The sequence below is a fragment of the Echinops telfairi genome, unplaced genomic scaffold (assembly GCF_000313985.2).
Source record: "Echinops telfairi isolate 266 unplaced genomic scaffold, ASM31398v2 ScPeMD7_23;HRSCAF=83, whole genome shotgun sequence".
Taxonomy (NCBI): Eukaryota; Metazoa; Chordata; class Mammalia; order Afrosoricida; family Tenrecidae; genus Echinops; species Echinops telfairi.
The window spans coordinates 45832367-45854606 of record NW_022103920.1 but is presented as its reverse complement, the minus strand read 5'-3'; the positions used below and the strand labels follow the sequence as shown (position 1 = coordinate 45854606).

At 39.5% G+C, this 22240-nt stretch overlaps 1 pseudogene; it reads left to right on the top strand.

Annotated features, from left to right (window-relative positions):
- The window catches only part of LOC101640888, a 102038-nt pseudogene that overhangs the window by 46091 nt on the left and 33707 nt on the right, over window positions 1–22240 (top strand).

Below are 22240 nucleotides of genomic sequence, written 5' to 3'. Positions count from 1 at the left end.
GCTTGAAGGTAAACAAGCGACCACCTAGCTCAGAAGCAAAAAAGCCCACATGGAAGAAGCACACTGCCTGTGCAATCACGAGGTGACGAAGGGATCAGGTATCAGGCAGAATCAGAACAAAAAATCTTATTAGAGTGAATGAGGTGGGCAGTGCCAGTGGAGATCCAAAGCCCATTTGTAGGCCACTGGACATCCCCTTACAGAAGGGTCTTGGGGAGGAGATGAGCCAGTCAGGGTGCGATGTAGCAATGATGAAACATACCACTTTCCTCTGGTTCCTAAATGCTTCCTCCTTGTCCCCACTATCATGATCCCAATTCTACCTTATAAGCCTGGTTAGACCAGAGGATGTACACTGGTACAGATAGGAACTGGAAACACAGGGAATCCAGAGTGGATGATCCCTACAGGACCAGTGGTGTGAGTGGTGATACTGGGAGGGTAGAGGGAGGGTGGGTTAGAAAGGGGGAACCGATTACAAAGATCTGCATGTGATCTCCCTGTGGGATGGACAACGGAAGAGTGGTTGAAGGGAGACATCGGACAGAGCAAGATATGATAAAATAATAATTTAGAAATTATCAAGGGTTCATGAGGGAGTGGGGAGCGGGGAGGAAGGGGAGAAATGACCTGCTGCCAGGGGCTAAGGTGGAGAACACATGTTTTGAGAATTATGAGGGTGATGATTGTAGAAATGTGCTTTACACAAGTGGTGTATGTATGGATTGTGATAAGAGTTGTATGAGCCCCTAATAACACAAATAAAAAAAAGAAAAAATACAAGTATAATGCTCTTTTACAGCAAGAATGGGAGGCTTCCTTTCATGTACGTGGGATGTATTATCAGGACGAGCGGGTTGCTAGAAAAGGATACCATGCTTGGTCAGTTATCAAAGAAGGTCAGTTATCAAAGGGTCAGTTATCAAACAAGAGGGTCAGTTATCAAAAAGACCGTTAGTTAACAAAGAGGGAAGAGGGTCAGTTATCAAAGAAGACCGTCAAGTAGGAGGATGGACACAATGTCTACAACAGTGAGCTCAAGTGTGACCCTAAGTATGAACATGGCGCAGGGCCCCATTAGTGCTTCCTTCTTTATTTGTAGGGTTGCTTGAGTTGGCATTGACGTAGCAGTATTTAAAACCACAATGACAGTACATTCGTCAATATATAATCATTTTATATCTCCATAACATTTCAACTGAAATCTCAATAGCTTGAATTCGATATTATTTTCTAATATTCTAAATAAAAAATGTGAGCCTCTAGCCAATTAAGAAACTTATGTAGGACTTTTGCTTCTGGCAATTGGATAAAGTGAGATTTCACCCAAGGTATTCAAATTACCGAAACTAAACTCTTCATCCTTATACATTACAGATTTGGGGGCTTGGTTCCAAATATTGCCACAGCTATATTTTTTAATAAAAATAATTTCAATTCTTATCTATCCAAGATGGTATAACAGGTTCTGAATTTAACCTGACTGTAGAAATCAATAAAAGAAACCGAGCAAGAAAAAAAATGAAGCGAGAATTTTCACACAGGACATCACTAGACAGGAAATCAATAAAATAAGCCCCAACATAGTCTAAGCTTACTTCTAGACGTGAGTTGTTAGGCTTTGTGAGAGAAAAGGAAACTCAAGAAAAGCTTGAAAGTCACTCTGGGATAAAGAGATTGAGTCGAGTATCTTAGAAGCCCAAACTAGAATTCAGTGGACAGACTATCAGAGAAAAATACAGAGAAGATAATTCTGGAGATTTGCGATAGATACTCCTAATCAGGGAATGCACGTAAAGAATTCAGTGAGAAATCAACTGTAGAAGGAGCAACAAAAGAAAAACCCTGCCACCAAAAACACACAATTCCCGGAACTCACACAGGGCTCGAAATACTTTATATTATCCACAGCCAGAGAACAATGCAAAATTTACAATGTAAGACAACCAATAGAAATGACCAGTAGGCAGGCACTATAATCCACAGTGAAGTAGATGAATCCATCAATCGAAAGGACTAATGGTGATATAATGAGTAGAGAAAGAATTGCACAATGATATTTTATATGCGTAAGAGGATAGACAGATTGAACTAGTTAGGTAGAGATAAGAAAGATGTAAACAGAATGAACAAGGAGCTCTGGTGGCATATTGGGTCACACATTGGGATTTTGAACACAAGATTAGCTGATTTTACCTACCAGAGAATACAAGGCTTTCTGTTTCTGTAAAGATTTATAGCTTTTGAAACCCACAGGCGTTATTGTGAATCAGAATTGGCTCAATAGCAGTGATTTGAGTTCAATAACACACGACAGGTCAGACCATCATTAATTGCAAAATAAAGTTCACTTTCCCCTAATATAATGAAACTGGAAAGTTATCCCCTTTCCATTTACTCATGATACCAGTAGATGACTATTACCCAACCAAAGCAAATCTGTTATTGAGTGGATTCTGATTCATAGCAATCCTATATAAAATTTCTGGGTTTGTAAATCTTCATATGATCAAAAACCTTATCTTTCTCTTGAAGAGTAGTTGGTAGGTATGAACCACTGACCTTCAGTTTAGCAGCCTAATTCCTAATCCACAGGTCAACAGTGCTCTTTGTTTACCTATTCTAGAAAACCCACTCACCACTTATCTGTCAGGATCCTGTGCTGTGGTGGCTTGTGTGCTGCTGTGATACTGGAAGCTATGTCACTGGTGTTTCAATTGCCAGAGTGGTCACCCAAAGTGGACAGGTTTCAGCGGAGCTTCCAGACTAAAGCTGTCAACCAGACAGACTCAGCTCCCCACGTCAAAGGAAGGCGCTGCTCAAAAACTTGTAAAAAGCTTCAAAACATTGTCAGGAGACAGAATGAATGGGAGCAGACTATTATCAGGATGGTGCCAGGGACATCCGCTGAGGTGTGACTGAGGAGGAGCCGATTTCTCAGAGTGGATCTACCATGGTGACATGAGCCAGGTAAAGTTTGTCGGAATGGAGCCTTCAGGATCTTTATTTGCTGATGGGGCACCCCTTGAGGCAAGGAGAACCAGCTGCAAAAGTCTGCTAATGGCTGGAACACGGAATGGAACTCAGAATGTACCATGTATGAATCTAGGAACATTGGAAGTTGTCAAAAATGAAAGTAACATTGAAATGGACCGGTATTAGCCATTTTGAATCAGAAAATCATATGGTGTACTATGCTGAGAATAAAAAAGTCAAGGTACACAGCATGGCATTCATTGCCAAAGAGGATATTTCCAAACCAATCATGAATCACAAAATTGTCTGTCATCTACTATATCTGTCTGCTTTGAAAGAAATCCAGTCAGTGCAACTAGTATTCACAGTATGCCCCAAACACAAAAACTAGTAATGAAGAAATTGAAGAATTCTACCAATGACTTCAGTCAGAAATGGGTCAAACGTGCCATCAGAATTCATTGATGATTAGAATGCAAAAATTGGAAGGAATACTAGGGGGAAATATGGATTTGATGATAGTAATGAAGCTAGAGATTACGTGATAAACTTTGCAAACTAACAACTTCTTCATGTGAAATACAATTTTTCAATAACACAAAAGGTGATTAGACACACGAACTTCTCCAGAAACAATACACAGAAGCCACAATGAGTACATCTGTGATCAGAGATTATGGACAAGCTCAACATCAGTAGCTCAAAACCCAGCCAGAGTCTGACTGTGGAACACAACATCAATTTGTAAGTTCAGGATAAAGGTGAAGGAAATTAAACCAAGTTCACAAGAGCCAAAATACAGACTTGAGTCTATCCCACCTGAATTGAATAAACATCTGTAGAGCATGCCTTATGAAAACATCACAAGAACAGATTTTATGCATTGAACACTAATAACAGAAGACCCAATAAGCTTTGGGACGACATCAAGAACACCATTCATGAAGAAAGTAAAAGAACTTTAAAAAAAAAAAAAGACAGGAAAGTAAGAAAAGGTCAAAGTAAGTGTCAGAAGAAACTCTGAAACTTTCTTTTAATCATAGAGTAGCTATTGCAAATGGAAGAAATGATAATGTCAAAGAGATGAATAGAAAATTTTAAATGTCTATTTGAGAAGCTCAAGAAGACCAAGTAAAACATTATAATGAAATGTGTAAAGACTAGAATTAGAAAAACATTGTCAGCATATCTTAAACAAAGAATTCAAGAAAATATTCAAGCCTCAAGGCGCAGTATTGGAAGATTCTATGGACTAACTATTGAACGATGCATGAAGCATCAAAAGAAGATGAAAAGAATACACAGGGCCACTCTACCAAAAATCAGTAGTCAACATTTCACCATTTCAAGATGAGCAGACACCAACGCTGCTGAAGGGAGAAAATCAAGGTGTACCGCAAGCATTAGCCAAAAATAAGGCTCTAGAAATTAATGGAATACCAATTGAAATGTTTCAACTGGATGATGAAGCACTAAAAGCAATCAATTGTTTATGTCAGAAGATTTGGAAGGCAGCCACTTGACCAATTGACTGGAAGAGATCCATATGTTTGCCCTTTGCAAAGGGAGGCGACACAATAGAATGCTCAAACTATAGAACAATATCAGTGATATCACATGCACGTAAAATTTTGCTGATGATCACCCAACAATGGTTGTAGCAGTATTGACAGGGAACTGCCAGACGTTCAGGCTGATTACTGTGTGGATCAAACAAACTATGGAGAGTCTTGAGAAGAATGGGAATTCCAGAATACTTCATTGTGCTCGTGCAAAACTTGTGCGTGGATCAATAGGCAGTTGTATGACCAGATCAAGGAAAGATTGCATATATAATTGCATATTATTTTGCATAAAAATAAGGAAATATGTGTATCAGGGTTGTATCTTCTAACCATACTTGTTCAATCTGTATGCTGAGTGAATCGCAGAGAAGCTGGCTTATATAAAGAGTAATGTGGATCATTTGGAGGAAGGCCTATTAACAACCTGCGATATGCAAATGACACAACCTTGCCTGTTGAAAGAGAAGGACTTAAAGCACTTGTTGATGAAAATCAAGGATTGTCGCCTTCAGTATGGATTGCAACACAATGTAAAGAAGACCAAGTCCCCACAACTGAGCCAATATGTAATCCCATGATCAATAGAGAAAAGTTTTAAATTGTCAAGGATTTTATCTTGCTTGCCTGCACAATCAGTACTCATGCAATCAGCAGTCAAGACATCAAAAGATGAATTGGATTAGGTAAATTTTCTGCACAAGAACTCTTTAGGATTTTGAAAAACAAGGGAATTACATTGAGGGCAAAGGTGTGCCTGACCCAAGCCATGATATTTTCTATTGCCTCATCTGCATATGCAAGTTGAACATTGAATAAAGTAGATGGAAGAAGAATTAATGCATTTGAATTGTGGTTCTGGAGTAAAATATTGAAAGTACCATGGACTGCTAAAAGCACAAGCCATTTGTCTTGGAAAAAATAAAGCCAGAGTGCTCCTTAGAAGCAAGGGTGGTGAGACTTTGTCTTAAACACTTTGGAAATGTCAGGAGAAACCAGTACCTGGAGAAGGATCTTGTCTTTTATAGGGAATGGAGTGAAGAAGAATGCCCTCCAGGAGATAGGGTAGCGCGATGGCCCAACAGTGGACCCATTCATAGGAATCGTTTGCGAATATACAGGATCCGTCAGTTTTTTCATTGTGTTGTGCCTAAGGTAGCCATGGGTCAAACCCACTCGATGGCAACCAACAACAGAAAAGTCACTGTCATTGCATCAATTCAGACTCATAGTCCTGTAGTCCTGATGCCTGATGGTTTCGACCCAGCAACCTGTGCTGCTGAAGAAAGGCCCACGGACCTGTTTCAAGAATGATTCCAACCAAGCATATCCTGTAGAGCATATTTGATTCAATAGGAATAGACTTGGTTCTGTTAGGGGAGTTTTATCATATTTGTTATCTGACACTTGCATGTGGCGTGATTTTATAGATCCTGACAAAAGACACAAATCTCCTAAGTTAGGGAAACAGGACTTCCTTGTACACAACAATAGCAATGATCAGAGTAGCAGAGCCCCAACACCAGCGCCCGAGATGAAGATGTCACCTGTAGCACTCTACATTAAAGAAGAGGACCCCCATTTTCGAGAATTAAGTCTCTTATACTATGCAGTAAGCCTGCTTAAACTTTGCCTATGAGCAAAACAATGTCTTTATCACCCTAGACAGTAAATAAATTTGCCCTTCTCCAGAGGGATATTCTGAGTCTACGAATCTGTCCTTTGAGAATATGCTTGAAAAGACAGTTGGAAACAAAGCAGTTTGTGCCTCCGCTGGATGATGTGCAAAAACAAGAAGGTTCCGAAGAGCATCTCCCTGTAGGAACAGTATGATTCAATCTCATAGGAAGTGTTCTAAGAAACCCAGACAAAGGGAAATACATGTACTGTATATCCTTCTTTTTTATAACATTATGGAAATGACAAACTACTGTATGATACCCAATAGAAGTGTGACTTTGGATGGGGAACGCAGAGGAGGGTGCAGAATGCAGAGGTTGCGAAGAGGCAGAAGAACCCTTGTGGATGAAGAATAGGATGGATGTCTTTTTGATTGTGGGAATTCATGAGTGTTTACATGTTTTAGAGTTTACTAAATTGAATCATTTATTGAGAGTAAACTATATATCAATAAAACTGTAAATGAATCAATAAAAAAGTAACTCATTAAAATAATTTTTTCCCCATTTTGGGGAGCTCCTTCAGATATGACAATCCAGAGTTCAATTAGATCAAGCATGTTGTACAATTTTTGCTAACATCATTTTCAAAACATTTTTTTCTTCTTATACTCTTTAATATCAGCTCCCTTTTATCCCTGCCCACCCCCACCCTGCCCTCCAAGAACCCTTGTTATGATATTAAATATTATTATTCCTTTTTTTACCCCTATATTATACCATCTGATGTATACATTTACCTGCCATTCTGTTATTGATTCCCCTTGAGTGGGTTTCTTATTTGTAAATGAGGCAGCTCTAAAATTCTGTGAGTCTGCAATCAGATTGATGTTGAAATCTACACTTGTGTGTATATACTGTAGATTAATTCTCACTTCTCTTTATTAAGACATGGGTTTTCAAGATATTTAATAAGTAAGAAAACTGAAAACTAAATGAAATTAGATAGTTTATGATGGAGTTTCTGGATTTGAAGCTGCATTTGCCTGAAGCAGATTTCTTACCTTCCATTGCCCCTATGTTGTTTAAAGTCTAAACATCCTTTGGGTAATTTACGGAAAAAGCTGGTCTTAAAGGTGGTAATGAAAGCACACTTGGAAATCACACAGTTTCATTAAAGATAGGTAAGAGTAATTTTAGAACTTACCAGGACTTCGCAGAGCCCTAATTTTACCATTTAGGAAAATGAGACTGAGCACAGACATCTGTCCCGCAGAAAGTAACTTTGACAGAAAGAAGATTATACTCCAGAAACCTTCATTCTTGGGTCAATATTCTTCCCATTATGTTGTTTCTACTCTTAGCAATTATCGGATGCTTTTCCTGGGGTGGAGGAAAGTATTCTTCTGTATCCTGCTCCAAATTGAAAAACAGGCAATTAGGTACTTAAAAATATCCCTGATAGAGTACTTTAGAAGAAAATACCAAATCAGGCAAGTGTACAGAAAAATTCATTTTTTTAAACAAACAAGAGATTGGAATCAATGTGTTCTCTGGTACCCTGTTTACTTTGGGGACATTAATTGTAAGCAAAGTGAGCAAGATTAAAAGGGATCTGAAAAGAATTTACAGTTATTAAATTGTCAGCAAACCTGTTTGAATGTTTTCTTAGCAATATTCTCAAAAAGTATGGATTCTTGTACAAGCCACATAATTCCCCCGGATTTATGCACTGACCAATAATAGAAGTCCACATACGTACACGCGCATAAAAGTAAAAACATTTGGTTTTTGATGGCTCTAAAAAATAACCTTACATTTTGAAGCAGAAAAATAACTTGCTGGAAGCCTTTAGTTTGAAGTGCTTTTCCCGCTAAATCAACAAGCACTGTGGTGTTAAGTGGCCCTAACGGAGGGAGCAGAGGGAGCAGCGGCAGCAGCAGTAAGGGAAAAGCCAGAGAGTCTTGAAGGCAAGAAAAAACAAAAGACTGATGACTATTGGGGTTTGGGGATTTTTATTACATTTTGTCAACTCTAATTTAGTCATCTTATTCTCAGCTGAGCTCAGAATGTCCTAGGAAATTATCAAATACCTGCAGACTCACCTTTTCCTTGTCATGGGAGGCTTCGTGGTTTACCATCTAATGATAAACCATACACACGAGTGTTCAGCTTGTTAAGACCACTGAGACTGGTGTCCAGGGACCCACATACACTAGCACGTTCCTTATTATTAGGAGTCCTCTGAAGCACACCATCTGCTCCTGTCCCCAGGAGCCACAGGTATGTTATGTCTGGGACTCTTTCCATTTTATACTGTCTCATGCTTGCAGTCACTTGTTTGTTCGAACCCTTGAAAGAACAGTGTGCACATTTGAACAAAAGTCTAGGCACTCACTGTCATTTGCGATTAGTTAGTCACTTTGGAGCAAACCAGTGATGAAGGAGCCAATCTCAGAAATGAATGAAATCCACATTGAGGAGACTGTACTAAATGTTAATAATGTGCAGATTATCCAGTATAATTATTGAGCGATTAAAAAAGAGTTGCATAAAATACCAATGATAACAGAAAGCTTTTTTTTTTAATCTAAGAGCTGGGTTGTTTTGTGGGGGGTGGGGGGGTTGTTATTGTTGCTGCTGTTGTTTGCAATCACATTGAAAACCTAGAATGATATTACAAACACAGTTCAATCTGCCTTCAAATTTCTGAAATTGTAATTTTTTTAAAACTTGCTAAATTGAAACTCTCGATATATAACAAGAAGCAGAAATTCGTTTTCTTAGAATGTTGAGGGTGGTGGTATGAGTGATGGATGCTATGAGTCCTAGCCACCTATTTTAACTTATGCTTAATAGTTAATAGCCTCTTTATCTTTGCTACAGGGAAATGTATTTTGACTTTATGAAATACTACCTATAAAAAACCTTGGGCAGTTAGATGAAGCAACATAGGAATAAAAACAACAATGTGTCCTCTAATAATTATGATAAGGACTGGTAGAATGGAAAATTCTAACATTGCTAAACCTTTTTAACCTCAAAGTTGACATAGACCTTCTTCATATATGTATGATTATTTAAGATTAGTCAAAAATCTGTGGTGCCTACAAAAGCCTTCTACCTTCCGACTGAAAGGCCAAATACCAGTGTCATGCTTTGCTCTGAATCCACTTCTGCCTAGAATATTAGATCTTTAATAGTGGTTAATGTAATTTCTTAGTGTTCTCTACTGATCACCAAAATTCAAATACCCATTGCAACGGTCATACAGAATTTACAGACAAAATTCATGCTTAAAATATTTATTAAGGAGGGGACAACACTGGAGACACAGTGTGGGAATTCCAGCCGATCTGATCCCACCACACCGAGGCAAAACACTAAGGGGGTGAACAGAACAGCAAGAGGAACAGAGCAACAAAGTCCCCAGGGAATACCAAAAATAGACTTAGGGGTCCGGGTTTCACACCCCATCAGACTCAACTGGAAAACACTCCTAAAGGCCAACAAAGTCTTTGAACTAACTACAAAAGGGAAAAAAAAAAGGGTTTATTAAGGAAATTAACAAATTGTCATGCCAATGAGAAATGCTCAGGATAGTGATTAGGATATGTTACAAAGTTCTTCCGGGTCTACTAATAATTGCTCAAAGGAATATACCACTCTGCTAGGCAACTCAACCCGAAGGCATTCCAACTCCACGTCCATGGGTCAGCAAGCCCAGCTTCTTCAATTAAGTACCTAGAGGTACCCCATTTTGCAAAACAGCCTCATGCACGAAGCACTCCGCTCTTTTACATGCTCTGTGGGTTGGAAATGTTACCGTTTTGTTCCAGGCTCTGGCTCCTGGTTCTGCTGTGAAAGTTGTCTCTGACGTGATAGTTGTCTTCTAGATCCAGGAGGTTCACTGTGCAGGGATCTCCTGTCAGGAGTCACACTCACTCCTGGCTCTTTCTGGTCATGAGATCCCTCCTGCTACTCAGAGGGCTTGTTTTTACACACGGCAGGATGGCATCGTAAGGAATCCTGTTCACAATTGCTCACAAATCAATCCTATCAGAATTCTCCCCCTCCCTAATTCCACTCCTTCTCACCAGACCCATGCAGGAAAAGGTTGCTGGGTAGAAGTTGTGGAATTTGCCTAGAAAAGCCACATTAAATATTACCCTATCACAGACAGCATTGTACTTCAAAAAAATCTTAATGTCTTTTTTTGACAATGAACGCAAGCCCCTTCTTCTTTAATTTTCCTTCCCAGAGTAATCAATCACATGACTGATTCAAAATGGCCAATACCAGTCCACTTCAGCTCACAAATACCTAAAATATTGATGTTTATGTGGTCCGTTTCATTTCTGATGACCTCTAGTTTTCCTAGATTCATACTTAGTACCTTCCAAATTCTAATTGTTAGTAGCTGTTTGCAGTTGTTTCTTCTCATTTTCAGCAATGTATTTAGTCAGCATTAAGTAGAGGGTCAGTAAAAAAGAGGAAGAAGCTCAACAAGATAGATCGACACTGACTACAACTATAGACTGAAACATGGTTGTGAGGATGCCACGCAATCCATCTGTTTCCTTCTGTTGTCCGTAGGGTTGTTATGAGTCAGAACCAATTGGATTGCACTTAACAACATTTTGAGCTTAGTATCATTACAGAGGAAGACTTTATTCCATCCTTCTATATCTTAATGGAAAATAACTATTGTAGGTGAAAATGCTTCATCACAAGCAGGTGAAACATTTCTTTAAATATTCATCCATGAAACACTTGTCACTTGAAGACATGTTTCTCCTAGCATAGCGTTCCTTTAAATAAAAAGGGTTATAAAACCCCCTGGTTTTGTTCAGCTCATTAATTGTGGCTAATTTGCCATTCTGACTACTTTCACTTTCTGGAAACAAAATAAATATTTCCCTCTAACAATGTACAGCACAGAAGAAAAGCTTAGCTGGCAATGTAGACCCTTCCAAAAATTTCCCCACAAGCATAATTTAGACAATTTTAAATTAAATCTTCCAGGCCAAGTCACACAATGATGTCTCTAAATAGTAAAATGAGATTAATCTAAGAGCTGTAATGATATTGTAGGAAGGACAAAAGTCGTGTCATGCCTGGTTTATTGCAGACATCAATTCAAGTTTATTTTTCCCACATGGAGAACTCATTCCCTTTTAACATATGTTCCTGATTTAACTCTGTCATCCCACTGGCCACGTCAATGGAATCATCACTGATGCTTTACAGGATATTAGAAATCAAGGTTCTATCTACCACCACTTCATAAACAAGACAACAGTGAATTTTGTCAACAATAATCATTTATTAAGTAAATACTTAATGCTAGACAACAAATAAGGTGAACCTAAGATGACTGACATATTTGAATTATGTTGTTGAAAAATATTGAATATATCATGGACTTTCAGGAGAACAAACTTTTCTAGGAAAAATGTCTGAATAAGTGAAGATGGAGAGATGTTGTCTCACAAACATTGGACATGTTACAATGAGGGACCAGTCTCTGTAGAAGGACAATATGCTTGGTAGAGGAACAGCCAAAAGAAGTTCCTCAATAAGATGATTGATACAATGGCTGCAACTATGGGCTTAAATATTACAACGATTGTGTGGAAAGAATGTTTGAATAGCTCAGGTACTGCAACATTTCATTATGTTATATGTAATGTTGCTATGACTCAGAATCAATTCAATAGCACTAAACATCAACTACAATAATATAAATCATGCCTTATTATGGAGACCTCTGTCTTTGGGCTTTGAAGAAGTCAACAGTGTCTTACAAAATATGATTCCAAGCATTTCCATTTAATGGATAAAGAACTTCGTCAAGTGGATGCAACTTGTGACCGACAACCATTTTGCAAACCATATCCACATGCATGTATTTTTCTGTGTTAGTCTGGGTAGAGTACAGAAACAAATTCCTAGACACTCATATGTGTATAAAACAAGCTTTATGTACAAGAGCAATTAAATGTTAAGAAAACATCCCAGCCCAGTCCAGATCAAGTCCATAAGTGTGATATTAGCCCATTTGTCTGATACCAATCTATAAATTCCTCTTCAGACTCATGAAACACGTGCAATGATGCTGAATGCAAGATCACAGGTCAGTGGGTGGAAAGTCTTGTGGATCCAGTGGTGGTAAAGGCATCTTAGAGCTGGCAGAGGTCTCCACGTGGCTCCTCCAACTTCAGGGCTCTAGTGTAGCTCCATGTGTTTTGTCAGCAAGCATGTCTTGCAGGGAGTGAGCATGTGTCCCACCTCCAGCGAGCTATTTATTTCCTTAGCACTTCCAAATGAAGTCATCAATCTGTGACCTGATTGACAGGCTAGACTCCACTCCTTCACTCAAATCTCAAATTGACAACAGATTATATAACTACCACAAGGGCCTTTGAGAAATGAAGTGATCCAACTGTTCTTTAGTCCCATGGTTGCTATTGTTAGATGCAGTCAAGTCTGCCTGCACAGTGATGCTACATAGCAGAGTGGAATTGCTCTATGGTGTTTCCTGGGCTGAAGCCTTTATGCAAGCAGACCACTAGATCTCTTACCTATGTAGCTGCAGTTTGAGTTTGAACCACAAACGTTTTGATTAGCAGTGTAACAGATAATCATTGTGTCTCCAGGATGATTTCAGAACCCCTCCAGTGCTTTTAATTAGCAGGACACTGACACGTCTTCATTCCTAAAGAATGCAGCAAATATGCTCAGTAGATAAAATAGGACATTCCTCCTCCTACAAGGAGATGCTGGACTTTTGTTTATTTATTTTTGCCTAGACTGCTGCTATTGTTACTTGATTGTTTTGGTTGATAAAATAAATGAATTTATGGTCCAGAGAGATTATAAATATCGATATAAAACTCAAATTCTAAGACAAATCAGGTCTTGACTTACTCCATTATGAAGGTAAACCAAAATTATTCCAAACTGTTCCAAAAATAATTGTGGTATCAATATACAGTTCTCACAAATATACACTGACAGGCAAATTAGACGCCCCCCAAATTGAACTGAGCAATGATACATTTTCATACTAATTTATAAGATTTATTAAATGCCATAAACACTAATGTTATTAAGGGAAATGAGAAGTGCTGGTAATATTTTGTTAAAGGAGAGAAAAATATCTCTCCAAAGTAAATCTAGAATCCCTATTTATTAAATCAATAAAGCACATGAAAGATAACCAGAGATTCATACTCATTAATTTCACAGGATAAACTACATATGTGGCTTACATTAAAATCTCCATTAAGAATAAACAATTTATTATTTCTATCAAAATGATAGGTATATTTAAACTATAAATTACTTTTTAATGGTTCTTAATATTTTTATGAGATTGTTCATGCATGGTTGAGAATTATGATATAAATTATGGAATTCCAAACCAAAGACATGGAAAATTAGATGTCAGATAGCCGCATACATGAGACATATTTGCTTTTGTCATTTACTGGTTTAAGCACATGAAAGTCTTAGGCTCTTCCTCAATAGTATCACATCCTCCTATTTCACATGCTAGCTTGTGGCCTGCTTTTAAAGAGAGGGCTTGACATCTGTCTAAAGCATGTATTCCAGAATACCCTTAAAGTACCACCACTAAGGAAGGTAATAATGTGAGTTCCCTTTGACTGAAAATTATCATACTGCTTCAAATTCGCTTCCAGGTATATATCTCATTCAACCCATTAACCTCAGATTACGAAAAAATAAACTGAGACCTAGAAGAAGCAAATTAGTTGCCCCAATTTATAAGGCTATCTATAGATTTGTTATTTTGAGTATTTTACTCCAAGATAAATTTCTTCAATTATTTTTCTATTTATTTCTATTTCTATTTAGTATCACTTGCTACTTATTTTCAGTATACAGAAATGTAACATAAAAATAAATCTTCAAGGGAAGTATTGTACAAATAAGTACCTAATACATTCAAAACTCCTTTGCATAATTCTCATATTAGCACCATACCCGCTCACAAGTTAAATAACCAGTGTTTGTGAAAGAAGAGTCCCAACATTGTGAAAATACCAATAAATTCGGGTGTTCATATTCTTATTGAGTTTGAAAATCAATGAACATTTTAGAATGTTTTTGTTATTAGGTGGAGAGATACACAGAAGAACAGATACCAATGCTGCAGTTGTGACATAAACTACATTCTCTGAGTCACACGACCATTCCCATCTTTCTTTTCTGAGTTGCTGCTCCCCTACAAACATAAAGTCACTGCCCCTCAATTTCCTAGGTGGTCTTTTGAACTGCTGCTGTCACACTCTTCCCAGACTCCCAGATCTGGAAAGAGCACCGTTTTAGATTTAAGCTAAACCACTTTTAGTTTTAAGAATTCAGGGGCTGGTTTTGGTTTAAGGTTTACAGGTATCATTACATGTGTCCTACACTTAGATGCTGAGTCTAGGGAACATTTCAGTATTCAATATCAGCATCTAAATGTAAGACACATTTTAGTATTCAATATCAAAGAGCTCTTAGAGTATGGTACTGGTTAAAGTTTGCTTTATCGAACACTTCATCCTCAAACTGTAGTCCATGAACTAGCAACATCCTCATCACTCGGAGGCTTCTTAGAAAATCAGATTCTCAGGCCTGAAACATGCATGACAGAATCAGAAACTGTGGATAGGGTTCAGGATCCTTTCGGGTGATCCTCATGCTCACTGCAGCCTGATAAAGAATGAAAACATCAAACCCATAGCCATATAATCTATTTCAAATCACAGAGATACTACGGGAGCAAGTAGAAATGCTGCATTGTTCTCCCAAGGCTGTATGTTGTTACAGAGGTTGACTGCTACTTCTTTTTCAGCAGAACAATTTTGGGTCTGAACTACCAACACTTGAGTTAGCAGTTGAGCACTTCACCACTTTCACCCTGAGGACTCTCTCAAGTCTGAGAACTAATGTTCAGTTAGATGGGATTTTTCCCAACCCCCTGAGAAGACTGCAGGGCAAAGGGCTTCGGGCAGACACACAAGGCTAGAATTCATATACTTTAGATGATAGTAAATAGATTTCTCTCAATCACAACTGGACCAAGTTAGGGCAATATCAAGGGAGGCATGAATATAAAAATCTTATTAACAGCAATCTTATCCAACAAATATTTGCAGAAAATAAATAGTTTGTGAAAGAACAAGAGCAGCTTTTTAAAACCTCTCTTAAAATTTTGCCTTGAAAGAATTATTTAAGATTTGAAATATTTTGTGTTAAAGAAGATAATTAACAATGTCTCACCTTCCCTCCCTGCCTCTACCTGTATAAGAAATTCTCTGAAATTCACTTGCCTCTTGGGTTCCTGGAATCAGCTCATTTTCCTTTTTCCCCCCTCCCCTTCCCTTCCTCTGCCCCCCTCCCCCCTGCACCCTTGATAATTTATAAATTACTATTATGTCTTATATTACACTGCCCTGCGTCTCCCTTCACCTACCCCTCTGTTGCCCATCTCCTAGAGAGGAGGAGGTTATATGTAGCTCTCTGTGATCAATTCCCCCTTCCTACACCCCCCTTCCCTCCTGGTATCGCCACTGTCACCCCTGGTCCTGAGTGGTTCATCTGTCCTAGCCTCACAGAAAACAATTAGGCACTCATCAAGACAAAGGGTTTCTCATCTTATACTACCAAAAAGTTATCCCTCAACAAATACAAGAAAAAATAATGGGGGAGGGGGGAACAACTCAACAAACCAAATTAAAGATATTAAAGTGTGAGTATCCATAGGGTACTTACAATTTCTTAGAAAGAAAATTTAAGTTTTCCACAGGTTCAGAAGTATTGGCTTGGATTTCATCTTTAAGTTCCTGTGGGTCTAAAGTTGAGTTGGTTAAAAATGAGGAATCCATTAGGAAACCTTTGGGTTTAATGGTGGATGTGGATGCCCCCCAAAATTGGTAGGACCTTTCAATTTCCAGACACTAAGAAGAATCTTCTCCTCAAACTTAAATGCGTCTCTGGACTTTTCTGTGGAAGAAGTAAAATCTTGTTACTATATTCTCAAAAGTCTTCCTGAATCCATCCTAAACTTCTTACATACTTAAGGAGATGATTTAGTTCAGGTTTAGTTAACACATCTGAAGGACCTCCCATACTGTGTTTCTTTTGAGATGAGTTTTAAATCCCCCTTTGGGGCTATCCTCATTTTTAAAAGAACAATGAATATGAGCTTAATCCATGAACCTGGGGTTTCTTAACATAATTTAGCTAATGGCCTTTTTAGAGTTTGATTTATCCTTTCCACCATTCCTGATAGCAAGGGGTACCAGGCCATATATAATTTATATCCTATTTCTAAATTGGTGGAAAAGGTTTGTATTATTTACATTACAAACGATAGATCACTGTCTGATTGTAAAAAATTAGGTTAACCCTTATCTTGGGATGATTAAGTATAGCCTCTCCCACTTCTACTGCCGTTTCTATGCCAGTGGGAAAGACCTCTAGCCAGCTAGAAAATGTTATCTACGGACACCAAGATGCAAATTACCATGTGCATAAATCCTAGACAGTAAAGTCTAGGTATCACAGTGTCAGACAGGTTTAATGAAAGAAGTAGTATTAGGTACTTTGTGAGTTTGTCTTCAAACAGGCTTAAAAAATACTCATAATCTGTTTTACTATTCTCTGCAATTTCCTTCCCTTGATACACCTGTAGCATAACTTCAAAAGTTCATCCCCATGACTTCTGGGGAGATGGCCCTCAGGTAATCTCCATGGGTGACTGTCAAACTGGGGAACCAGAATGCGGAGTGGGGAAGCTGAGACATATCACTTTAGCTGTGCTGTACCCCTGAGCTCTTTGCTGACCTACCAGTTGTCCTGCCCCCCACTCTGGTATTCCTGCGTAGCAACCACTGTTTGCAGCCTGGGACCTAGAGAATCTAGGCAGCCTCACACGTTCGGCTGTGGTTCCCTCTGTGGCTAGACCCTGCCCTTTGTCCACCCATGGCTTTTCCTGTGGTGGACCCCCGTCCCTAATGTCCAACTGTGGTTTTTGCAGCCACAATCAGAGCCTGCCCACTGCCTTCCCATGTATACTTTAGCCGCAGCAGAGGCCCACTCGCAGTCTGCCCACGGCTTCTCCCACGGTTGGATCCCTCCTTACCACTTGATTAGGGACTTGTCCATGGCGATTGGAACGCACCCGCCACCCGCTGTGGGTTTTCCAGTTGTGGTAGGAGCCAGTCGCCATCTGCCCATGGCTTTTCCCACGCCTAGACCCCTGCTCATCATCTGCTCACGGTTCTTGATAAGCGACCAGAGCCTGTCCATAGCTCCCTTGCATCGCTTACAGCCACAGTTAAAAACTGCTCCCACCCACCAAAAGATTTTCTGAACCTGCCTGCCGCCCACTCATGGTGCTTACCTTCATGTCTGGACCTAGCCCACCATCCATTTGCAGCTCTTCCCACTGTGACTGGACCTCACCTGATGTTGGCCCACAGCTCTAGCTGCCAGACTGTTCCAGCCATGTGACTCGCTGGTCCACCTTGGCCCTGTGGATTCTGGCCAAATCAACCCAGATCTGGAACCCCCTGCTGGTCAGTTTTGACCCTGTGGTGACCCTGTCAGCCAAATCGAACCCATGACCCACCTGCCAGCCAGTTCCAGCCTTGTGGATCCCCTGCGGGCCTGGCTCCACCACCTCCTCACTGGCCAGCACATGCCCCATGGAACCCCTTCTGACTTCCCCTAGAACCATGATCCCTATGCCAGCCAGCCTGGACCCACAGTTCCCCTGCCAGTCCAGACCTGACCCACATGTACACATCCCCCCCCCACCCCCCGTGGCCTGCCCCAGTCCATACCCAAGGCTACTTCACTGACCCACACAAGCCCGGCTCGGTGACCTTCCTACTTCTGCCAACCACAACCCACCTACAGCAGTTCCTCACCACCACTGGTCCCCACACTGTTGCGGCTACCTGAGCAATTACCCTGCACTGCTCTATCCTTGCTACCTGCAACAGCCCCACCCATGTTCCCTGAGAGGGCTACCTGCCCTGCCCTCCAAAGAGGCAAAACTGGCTGTCTAAGTAAACCATAGTGAAATAAAGCAATAGCCAGATTCCCCCAATGCTGTCAGTGACAGGTATCCCCTGGATCCACTAACACAAGCTTTGCAGACAGAAAATTCAGGGCTCTCTGACACCCAGAAAATGACACTGAGCTCCTCCAAAACGACCCACAGAGAGCAGCATGCATCACTATCCTGTACAAGAAAACAAAAGAAACAAGATGCAATGTCGGGGAAAGTCCTCAACCTGGCAACATTCATAGAATAAGCAGCTATTGATCCGCCAAGAAGATATTGATCCGCAAATCTTCAGTACGCTGCTTGGAGTCATACAGGATATGAGGGCAACAATTCAGAAAAAGGATGAAATAATAGAGAAACCAAAGGGAAATACAAGGGTTAAGGGACAAGGCAATTGAATAAAAGAACAAGTTATAAGACCTTACCAACAAACTAGAAGAAGCAGACTGTATCAGTGATCTAGAAAATCGCCATGCATAGTACAACAAAACTCTGGGAAAGGCAGTCAAATAAGACAATCGAAGAAGCTGAAGAAAATTTGAGAACAATGAGGGATGCTATAAAGAGGAACACCATTCGAATAATTTGGATGCCAGAACAGGACACAACAAAGAAATCAACAGCAAAACTAGTGAGGGAATTCCTGGAAGAAAAGTTCACCAACATAATGAATGAGAATCAGAAAATCATTCAGCAAGCACAGAGAGGATACTAATGAGACTGAACCCCAGGAAGAATTCATCAAGGCAAATATGAATCAAATTATCCAACTTTAAGGAAAAAAAATAAAATCATAAGAGCAGCTAGAGAAAAAGAGGCGGTCACCTACAAGGATACTCAGATAAGAATATGCTCAGATATATCAGCAAGTACCATGAAGAAGAAAAGAGAGTGGAGTAGCATCTTCTTAAAGCCTAAAGAGAATAAATTCAACCCAAGAATCCTCTAAGCCACCAAACTATCCGTCAAAATAGACAGAGAAGCAAGAGTTTTTCAGGACAAGGAAACATTCAGAGAAGATGTTAAAAGATACCCAGCACTACAAAAAAATTCTTGCCAACTCACTTTGGACAAAAGACCAACAATTACTAAGCAAAAACACGAGACCACTACATAGCAGAACTCCAGCCAGAATTTTCAACACATCTAAAATAACCCCCAAGATAATAGTGCCCCAATGGTGAAAAGAAAGTAAGAATGAATTCTCACAAACATATGCACAACATATTGATAAGAAGGGATGTAGGCAAATACCTAACACGAAGGTACGAGAGGACAACAAAGAATCCACAGATGAATATAATAGCTCTCAGTGTCAATGATCTGAAGTCACCCATTAAAAGGCATAGGCAAGCAGACTGGATTAGAAATATAACCCATCAACCTTTTGGCTGCAAGCAACACATCTTTAACTCACAGACAAAGGCAGGTTGAGAATCAGAGATTGGCAGAAAGTATATCAAACAAACGGCAATCTAAAAGAAGCAGGAATTGGAATCCTATTCTCTAACAAAATTGACCTCAAGGTGCAAGTCATAACAAGAAATAAGGATGGGCACGACATAATACCGAGGGATCAGTAGGTCAAGAGCCTCTGAACACAATAAATATATATGCACTTGAGAGACCCGTGAAATTTGTCAACCAAATTATTCAAGAGATGAAAAAAGAGATCACGGGTTCAACAATCATAATAGGTAACTTTAATACATGGCTCTCTGAGAAATATAGATCAATGAGAAAGAAGCTTAATAAGGAGAATACAAAACTACACTCTATACTTAGACAACTTGACATATTTAGAGCTCTTCACCCAAATGCAAAAAAGTTCACATTCTTTTCAATGGAACATGGTGTGTATTTGAAAATAGACCACATGCTGCTTCACAAGTTGACCCAGAGTAAATTCCTACATATAGAGGTCACTCAGTCTTTTTTCTCTAATCTCTATGCCATAAAGCTGGAAATCGATAAAAGGAAGATCAAAAAAGCAAGAGCAAACACTTGGAGGATGAATAACTTCCATTTTTCAAAATGAATGGGTACTGTCCAAAATTAGATATGAAATTGGGAAGTTTTAGAAATGAGAATGAGAGTACAACGTACCCAAATCTATGAGACACAGCAAAAGCAGTTATCAGAGGATGTTTGGTAGTAATAAAGACACATGAAAAAAAGAAGAGAGACTTATGGTCGATACGCTGTTTCACACGTCCAACAATTGTTACAGAGTCAATAGAATAATCCATCTAATAGTAAAAGAAAAGAAATAATAAAAATCTGGGTGGAGATAAATGAGTGGGAAAACAAAACAACAACAACAAACCACAAAAAATCAACGAAGTAAAAAGCTGGTTCTTTGAAAGGATTGAAAGAATGTTGGCAAACCTAGCCAAACAAAGGATGGAGCAGACATCCATAGTCAGGATGAGGGATGAAATGGAAACTTACAACAGCCCCAGTGAAATGAAAAGATTAAATACATAGTGCTACAAAGGTCTGTAATCAATACAATAACTTGGAAGACATGGATAATTACTTGGGAAAACAAACCCCATCCAGATTATTCCACAAAGATATCAAGAACCTGAGCAGACTCATATCAAAAGAAGAGATAGATAAGGCTATCAAGGAACTAGCAACTAAAAAAGCTCCCAGACCCGACACCTTTACAGGAGAATTCTACCAAGCATTCAGGGAAAAGCTAACACTAATTCCACACGAGCTCTTCCAGAGCAGGTGAAAAGGACAGAAAATTCCCAAACTCATTCTATGAAGCTAGATACCACTGATACTGAAGATAGGCAAAGATCCAACAAGAATAGAGAACAACAGACCAATATCTCTAATGAACACTGATTCAAAAATCCTTAACAAAATTCTGGTCAATAGGATAAAAAAGTATATGAAATGAATAATTCACCATGACCAAATGGGATTCAGGGAAGGTTAAACATCCAAAAGTCTATTAACATCATCCATCACATTGGCAAGAAAATGGAGAAGAATCACATGATAATATCAATAGATGCAGAAAAAGCATCTGGCAACATTCAACACCCATTCCTCATTAAAACACTCAAGAAGATAGGATTGGAAGTAAAGTACCTCAATATAATTGAAGCTATATATGAAAACCCAACAGCCAATGTTTTAGTCAATGGATAGAAGTTGAAAATAATACCACTGAAAAAGGATGCCCCTTGTCCCCACTTTTTTTCCCCAACTTTGTTCTGGAGGTCGTAGGTAATACTATTTCAATGGAAGGACATCAAATGTTTTGCCTGGGGAAATAAGAAATGAAATTATCCTTATTTGTAGATGACATGGTTCTATATATTGAAAACCCCAAAATCTCCCCACTGGGAGTGCCAGAAGCAATAGAGGAATTTGGTGGAGTGGCAGTGTGTTAGTCTGGGAAGACTAGAGAAACATCTTCATAGATATTCATATATGTATACACAAAACCTTCATATATAGAAGGGCTATTAAAGATTGTTCAAACACCCCAGCCCGGTCCATTTCAAGTCCACAAGTCCGATATTAGCCCATATGTCCAATACCAATCTATAAAGTCCTCTTCAGACTCCCGAATGCATGAAATGTTGCCAAATGCAAGAAGATCACAAGCCAGTGAACAGGAAGTCTTGTGGAACCAGTGTTGTTGTAAGCTTCTCAGTGCTGGCAAGGATATCCATGTGGGTTCTCTGGCTCCAGTGGTCTGGCTCCATCAGCCTCTCTCCATGTGTCTTCTTCACAGGGATATCTTGCAGGGAGTGAGGAGAGAGAGAGGGGGAGAGATAGAGAGAGAGAGAGAGAGAGAGAGAGAGAGAGAGAGAGAGAGAGAGAGAGAGAGAGAGAGAGAGAGAGAGAGAGAGAGACTCCTGCTTCCAAGGAGGAAATCCAGGAGTTCCCAGAATTCTCAGGAGAAGGCCATGCCCACACAGAGGCCTCATTGACCATGACCCAATTAATAGACTAGACCCCACTCC